Genomic DNA, 8,938 nt, shown 5'->3' on the forward strand with positions numbered 1-8,938 from the left:
TTGGGGGACTGAGAATCCGCATTTCGCGATCTAGAAGTCTCTTCAGCCTCAATGGGTGACTGTGTGGTGTGCTATGCCCAGTCACGGAATAATCGGTGCAATATTCCTTGATGGCGCCGTGATTACTAAATGATACGTGAAGGTTTTGGAAGATGATTTCATCCCCATTATCCGAAGTGACCCTGATTTCGACAAGATGTGGTTCATGCAAGACGGAACTCGACCCCATTGAAGCAGGAGAGTGTTTGATGTCCTGGAAGAGCACTTTGGGGACCACATACTGGCTCTCGGGTAACCCGGAGGCCACAGCATGGGCCTCCATTGGCCACGATATTCTCCGGATCTGAAGACATGCAACTCCTTTTTGTGGGGCTATATTGAAGACAAAGTGTGCAGCAATACCCCGAAAGCCTTTACTGAGCTGAAAACGGCCATTTCAGGAGGTCATGGACAGTATCAATCTTTGCTGAGCTGAAAACGGCCATTTCAGGAGGTCATAGGCAGAATCAATGTTCTGAGACTTCAGCGTGTCACGCAGAATTTGCTATTTGTTTGTGCCACATCATCGACAATGGTGGCAAGCATATCGAACATGTTATAACACTAACTTCGAATATCTGTAGTGACGTTTACATGTTGAATCAAGTGTGTGCACGCCGTAGTTTGTAACTAATTTACGTTTTTTTTCATATAGTTCAATAATTGTCACCCTGTTGATTGCTATATTCCACTATTTTTTCACTGTATTGTCCGCCAAGAAGCATGAGAAATCAAACATTTCACAAATAGCCACTAAAATACAAGCTCAAAAATCACATTAAATTTTGCTTCGCCTCGCATATAACATTTCGAAGTTCTCATTCAAACTGTTCGTTTTTTTTTTTTTTTTTTTTTTCACTTCCAGTTTTTCATCGCTCTCATTAATAAAATGTAAAAGCAAATATTTGTGTTTTTGCATTTATAGTATCGTCGATAAAGGTACCTGTACACAACATTAATAAACGCGACCAGCCTTTATTTGCCAGTATACATCCCTTACCTGCTAAAACGTTAGCGACCACTGCTTTGAACGATCGTTCATCGAGCGTAGAGCTGTACACTTCTGAATTTAACAAGCTCTGAACTGGGTGCATAAATGATTCATAATGTCGACTAAACTAATTTCTGTATTTCAGCAGTGACACGTAAAAAGAAACTATCGTGTGTTTGTGCGAGGTATAGTACCATTTTCATTAAAACTCATTCGCCACTAAATCACACATGGGACACCAGGGGCAATGTAGTCAATTTCAGAGTACAGTAATTTGTTCTGATAACAATCCCGTAGTTTTTCAGAACGAGGTAAATGAGTGCAACTGTTGGACATTCCACATCGAGTCTCCGATATCCATCCTTGCCTGGTAGTCACGCTGCCAGCCGTCAAAATTTAACCCCGTTTCGTGCCGGAAGCTCTTCACATCACTAGCGAACTACCGCTGCACATACCAGGCTTCGTACATACCTTCCGTGCCACGAGCAAGCGCCAAATGCCTGCGGCTGCATTGGCACCTGCCATATCCCGAAAATCACTGCTGATGAAAGTCAATGTCCGCTGCACGGCGCAAGTATTTCCTCTTCTCTCTACGGCCAAGAACACCCGATAATATCAATAATCATCCTTAATAAAACCCTGCAGTTTATCACAGTTTTGACGACGAGAATACGCTTTCAGCAGAATTAATTTCTCTCTTCCGCAAACGACACCTCGTAATTTTCTGTACTGCAAGGATCAGTATTTTCACAGGGAAACTAAGACGTTCGACATGGCAGATTTATTATTATAATCATGAATGCCAATGTCACATAAGCTTTATAGACCAGAAGAATGCAAGATCATTACGGCTTTCAGTTACAGAGAGAGGTAATGGAGATTCAGCTTCACGTGTAAACAAACCTACGAAGCATGGGCTGAGTCATCGTTGAATATTGACAGTACTGTTAAAGTAATGATGCCTGTAAACTACGCAACTCGTGTGTAACTCAAAGCACAATCTGCTAGCACTAAAGAATTTAACTCATATCGTTTTAAATAAAGAGACAATAACTGAAAAACAGGTTCCAAATAGAATTCCACAAGGGCCCTGGCAGCTGCTAAACCAAGTATACGGGTAGTAAAGTGTACCCAAAACCATCTGAAATAATATCTCAAAAATATTTCGCCATTTACTGTGAAATTAATACGAACGCCCTCTCCCTGCCAGCTCAGGACAGGGGTATTCAGAGGTAGCATAATCTGGAGGAAATATCAAGAATAAGGCTGTGGAATTCATGAATAGTTTAACTAATGCAATCTGCGTTGTCGTTACAACTGTCAAGAGACTCATCTCATCAGAAAGTACATCCCATGGCAGAAAGCTCATTTCGCTGGGACAGGGGGTTCACAGAGTAGAGAAATTTCTGTACGGTAGGAGGATAGCATTACAGGCCAATTACCAAGCACAATTTCAAAAAAAATGATTGAACTTATCTAATCTTTTTCATTTCAAATTTGTCAGAGATCATCTGCAGATTAATCTGTGGGATACACCCTACAAACTAGTAGCTCAAAAGACGTCAGTCTTATTTCTCTCGAAGTCAACTGACTTCTGGAGAGAAGGAGTCAGTGCAACTGTTACTGAAACTACTATAGTCAAAAAGTAGGCAAGAAGAGACATGTGACTTCTGAAATTTTCCCGGCGTATTTCTTCTTCCAGTAATTTTGGGGTTTGCAGCCGGATCCTACCAACATTCTGCCACAACATTTCGGCCCAGAGACGTCTGGCCATCCTCAGGTGAGTAGACGAAGAGATCTGTTGCAGTCATGGTATTTATAGCGAATTCTGCACATCCGAATCATACTGGCAGGTTTACGGCACATGCGTTAGGAGGTGACATGCGCGAGGTAGCCATGTTGTATGTGCTGCCCTCAGTGGTGAAGTAAGAACAAACTAATCACTGAGTATCGACTGAGCATATCGATTCCGTTGTGATCGTATAATTTTAATAATTGGATTTCAATTTTTATCCAGCTGAAAACCGTTATCACAATTCATTAAATTATCAGCAAGACGTATTTCCACAGATTCTTTAGTTAAAGAGTCCCAGAAGCTGGAAACCGGTGCTAAAATTTTGATATTACTGTATTCCACTGGAAATCCCATGGAAACGAAACGTTCTGCCACTGCTGATTTTAAAGGTTGCCGCAGATGGGTGTGTCTTTCGTGTTCTACACAACGTTCCTGAACCGTTCGTGTCATCTGACGTATACAGGATGGTCCATTAATAGTGACTGGGCCAAATATCTCACGAAATAAACATCAAACGAAAAAACTAGAAAGAACGAAACTCGTCTAGTTTGAAGGGGGAAACCAGATGGCGCGATGGTTGGCCCGAATATCAACTGCGATTTTTTAAAATAGGAACCCCCATTTTTATTACATACTCGTGTAGTACGTAAAGGAATATGAATGTTTTAGTTGGACCACTTTTTTCACTTTGTGATAGATGGCGCTGTAATAGTCACAAACATATAAGTACGTGGTATCACCTAACATTCCGCCAGTGCGGACGGTATTTGCTTCGTGATACGTTAAACGTGTTAAAATAGACCGTTTACCAACTGCGTAAAAGGTCGATATCGTGTTGATGTATGGCTATTGTGATCAAAATGCCCAACTGGTGTGTACTATGTATGCTGTTCGGTATCCTGGACGACATCATCCAAGTGTCCGGGAAGTTCGCCGTATAATTACGTTATTTAAGGAAACAGGAAGTGTTCAGTCACATGTGAAATGTCAACCACGACCTGCAACAAATGATGATGCTCAAGTAGGTGTTTTAGCTGCTGTCGCGGCTAATCCGCACATCAGTAGCAGACAAACTGCGCGAGAATCGGCAATCTCAAAAACATCGGTGTTGAGAATGCTACTTCAACATCGATTGCACCCGTACCATATTTCTATGCACCAGGAATTGCATGGCGACGACTTTGAACGTCGTGTACAGTTCTGCCACTGGACACAAGAGAAATTATGGGACAATGACAGATTTTTTGCACGCATTCTATTTAGCGACGAAGCGTCATTCACCAACAATGGTAACGTAGTCCGCAGCTCGTGGTCTTGCGGTAGCGTTCTCGCTTCCCGCGCACGGGGTCCCGGGTTCGATTCCCGGCGGGGTCAGGGATTTTTCTCTGCCTCGTGATGACTGGGTGTTGTGTGTTCATCATCATTTCATCATCACTGACTCGCAAGTCGCCGAAGTGGCGTCAACTAAAAAGGACTTGCAATACGGCGGCCGAACTTCCCCGCATGGGGCCTCCCGGCCAACAATGCCATACGATCATTTCATTTCATTTCATTTCAATGGTAACGTAAAATGGCATAATATGCACTAACGGGCAACGGAAAATCCACGATGGCTGCGACAAGTAGAACATCAGCGAGCTTGGCGGGTTAATGTATGATGCCGCATTATGGGAGGAAGGATAATTGGCCCCCATTTTATCGGTGGCAATCTAAATGGTGCAATGTATGCTTATTTCCTACGTAATGTTCTACCGATGTTGCTACAAGATGTTTCACTGCATGGCAGAATGGCGATGTACTTCCAACATGATGGATGTCCGGCACATAGCTCACGTGCGGTTGAAGCGGTATTGAATAGCATATTTCGTGACAGGTGGATTGGTTGTCGAAGCACCATACCATGGCCCGCACGTTCACCGGATCTGACGTCCCCGGATTTCTTTCTGTGGGGAAGTTGAAGGATATTTGCTATCGTGATCCACCGACAACGCCTGACAACATGCGTCAGCGCATTGTCAATGCATGTGCAAACATAACGGAAGGCGAACTACTCGCTGTTGACAGGAATGTCGTTACACGTAATGCCAAATGCATTGAGGTTGACGGACATCATTTTGAGCATTTATTGCATTAATGTGGTATTTACAGGTAATCTCGCTGTAACAGCATGTGTTCTCGGAAATAAGTTCACAAAGGTACATGTATCACATTGGAACAACCGAAATAAAATGTTCAAACGTACCTACGTTCTATATTTTAATTTTACAAAACCTACCTGTTACCAACTGTTTGTCTAAAATTAGTGAGCCATATGTTTGTGACTATTACAGCGCCATCTAGCACAAAGCAAAAAAAGTGGTCCAACTAAAACATTCATATTTCTTTACGTACTACACGAATATGTAATAAAAATGGGGGTTCCTATTTTTTAAAAACGCAGTTGATATCCGTGTGACCCATGACAGCGCCATCTAGCGGGCCAACCATAGCACCATCTGGTTTCTCCCTTCAAGCTAGACAAGTTTCGTTCTTTGTAGTTTTTTCGTTTGACGCTTATTTCGTGAGATATTTGGCCCGGTCACGATCAATGGACCACCCTGTATATGCAGAGCCACATTCACAGGGAATTTTATTAACACCCACCTTCCTCAATTGTAAATCATCTTTAACAGATCCGATTAAGGCCTTGCTCTTTGCTGGTGGACGGAAGATGACATTAATATCATTCTTCCTAAGCAATCTGCCTCTTTTAGAAGACACATTCCCGGCATATGAAAGGAACACAATTGATTTATAGGCATCATCAGTCTCCTCAAAGCATTGCTTCTTGTTATTATAATTGTGCTTGGCCTTCCGTATTTGACGCGAAGTATAACCATTTTCTTCAAAAACTTTCTCCAGGCATAATTCTTCGTGAAGGCTATCATCATCTGATATTACATGCGCACGATGAATTAAAATACTACGTTAGCGGCGGTTTGTGCAGGGTGATGGCAGCTGGACGCCTGAAGATATAAATCTGTATGTGTGGGTTTTCTGTACACCGAATGTCCCCAAAACCCACCAGTCTTACAGCGTACTAACACATCTAGAAATGGTAAAGTCCCATCTTTCTCAGTCTCTATAATAAACTTGATATTCTCATATAAAGAGTTAAAATGACAAAAGCTTTCTCCTCGGAAAGTCTTCCATAAAAAGGTTGGCCACCACAGGGGACAAGGGACTTCCCATGGCGAGACAGTCAGTTTGTTCAAATATTCGTTATTAAATAAAAAAAATAAGTTGAAGAGAGAGTATGTTCAAACAAAGCCGTCAAATCATCACTGAACAAGTTACCAATAAGATGTAGCGAGTCAAATAAAGGCACTTTGGTAAAAAGTGAGATCACATCAAAGCCAACTAATAAATCCGAGCTGCTCAGCTTAATAGTCTTCAAACGATTGATAAGATCCTTGAAATTACATATGCGGTGGCAGCACTTACCCACATACAGTTTGAGTAAGCAAGCCAGATGTTTTGCAGTCGAATAAGTAGAAGCACCAATATTACTATCAATCGTAGTGGAACGCCATCCTTTTGAATCTTGGGCAGCCCATACAATCGTGGTGGAACAGCACAGTGTGGTCTCAGCCTCTTGATAACTTGTTCAGGTAAAGAGCTATCGTTTAAAAAGAGTATGTCATTTGTAAACATGCGCACAGCTACATAAGCACTACCCAAGGGTAGAATACTGCACTCTAATGGACTGAGACATTTCAGTTGAAAGTAAAGCACCAATAAAGACATTATTGACATGGTGGAATGATCATCCACCACACTAGCAAAGACAGTCATGACCAGTGATCGGGTCTGCATTGTCATGTTGCGTGCAGAGCACTTGTTAATAAGGGAAGTTGCTCGACATGTGCACTGGAATCAAAGTGATGCGGTGCAGGCATGGAATACGTTCCAATTGATAGGCAGTGTTAACGAGTTCCATCACTCGGGCCATCAACATTTGACTGGTGCACAGGATGTTGGATATCTTCAACTTTTATGTAAAAGGAACCATGGACTGGGTGCTCCAAACCTGAATTTGCCAGTAGCAGAGGCTAAAGGGTGTCCTGTAACATTTAACTGTTAGGAGACAGCTGCATGAAGCAAATCTCCATTTCTGACAGCCATGGTGAGCACCACGTCATACATCCAAACACCATGAGCTCCTTTACAGATGGGCAAGAAATCATGCAGAATGAACACTTCAGGACTGGTGTCAGGTGGTGTTAATGGGTGAAACTCTGATCCATTTGCACCTTGATAAACACAGACAACATATCTAGGGGCAGGCCGGTAATATCTAATAGATCCAACAATGTGTACCACATATGCAACCAGTTTGTGGTGAGTGGTGATGTAGGAGGAGGGGGCATTACATGGGGCCACTGTACTTCTCTTGTGGTTGTTGACGGCAATCTCACTGTTCTAATGTACAGGGATGAGTGTCTGCAACCACAAGTGGTACCATATCACCAACATTTTAGTGACAATCTCATCTAGATGGTTGATAATTTGCACGTTCACTGTGCTGTTCTCATGAACACATTGCCTCAGCATGCTAGGATCACCAGAATGAAGTTGCCTGCCTGTTCCAGGGCCATGAACCCATTCAAACATGTGTGGGATTGATTGAAATGCACTGCTTTTGGACATCGACAATGACCACTTACCTAATGCAACTTATGCAGAATTACCTTTGAAGAGTGGGACAATTTGGATGATGATTGGTTTGTGGGCACTCAACTGCATGGTCATCAGTGCCCGTACACTTTCCAAATCTGAACACAGCCCAATCTTGCCACTTTTCATGAATGATGATTGAATGATGAGCAAAACACAAACAGCCAGCCCCGGGCAGAGAAAATCCCAAACCCGGCCGGGAATCGAACCCAGGACCCCATGATCCAGAGATAACAATACTAGCCACTAGATCATGTGCTGCGGATGACAATTTGGATATGTGACTGTTTGCATCAAGACAAGTAACTACAAGGACAGTGCGAAGACATCTACAGGAACACGCAAAGTCAGTGCAGTGACCATTCTAGCAGGCTGCCTCAATGTGGCAGCAAAAAGAGGCACGTTGACAGTGAGGCAACCTGTGGCAATGTCTGACACAGTGGCACGATGTCATCTTTCCAGACAATTCCAAATTCAGGACACAGCAGCATGATGAAGTATCCACATATGCAGGCTCCAAGGAAAACAAAAATTGCCAGATTGCACTCATAATCATAATCATAATCATCATCATCATCATCATCATCACGTTCAGCACTTGACATGATGAATGAGGTGAAATTGGGTACACAACATGATCATCTGGTTTGTGTAGCCATTAATTTGGATAGCATCCATTACATTTCTAAATTTTTAGGCTGATAATTGTCCTCTATCTTGACTATTTCTGTGACATCTTTCAACAAAATAACGCAAGACCACATATTGCCCATGCTGTCCTGGCTTGATACAGGGTGTCCAACAGGAGTCCTGGCCAACATGTTCACCAGATCTCTAGTCCACCGAAAATGCCAGCTACTATGTTTGATGGAGTGAAGCAACATGTAACGGCGTACCTTTATCTGATAGTTTGACGCAGTGCCCAGCCAGGTTAGAGATAGCAGCTATGTGTAACGAATTTTTGTACTCTCTGTGACCCCAAATCACCTAAAATTTTTACCTTACATTCTTCCTACTAAACTGTATATGCATAATAAGTAAAATTTTGTTATCTTTCCAGGTGTTGCGATTTTAGTGGCCGGCAGTCTACAGTCAGAACAAGGGGTTGGCGAAGATGAAAAGAAAAACGTGAAAATAATTTTATTGGCAGGGAATGCACGCACACGCACTTGCGCTGTGGCTGCCGAAGTGTGCGGACGCTCTGTGCTGAAGCTGCCGAGGCTAACCTCTCGCTCGTGATTTTGTAGCGATCGGTTGCGCGGATTCACGCATTTGGCTGCTCGCCTTGCGTGTTCCCGCTAACCAGCGTTTTCTCTCTTTCTTTCAGAGTTGACATCAGCCTGCAAGGGCCTTTAGGGACTCGTGCGGCAAAATCCACGTGGCGTGACCCCACTCCC

This window comes from Schistocerca nitens, chromosome 6 (genome assembly GCF_023898315.1).
Source record: "Schistocerca nitens isolate TAMUIC-IGC-003100 chromosome 6, iqSchNite1.1, whole genome shotgun sequence".
Taxonomy (NCBI): Eukaryota; Metazoa; Arthropoda; class Insecta; order Orthoptera; family Acrididae; genus Schistocerca; species Schistocerca nitens.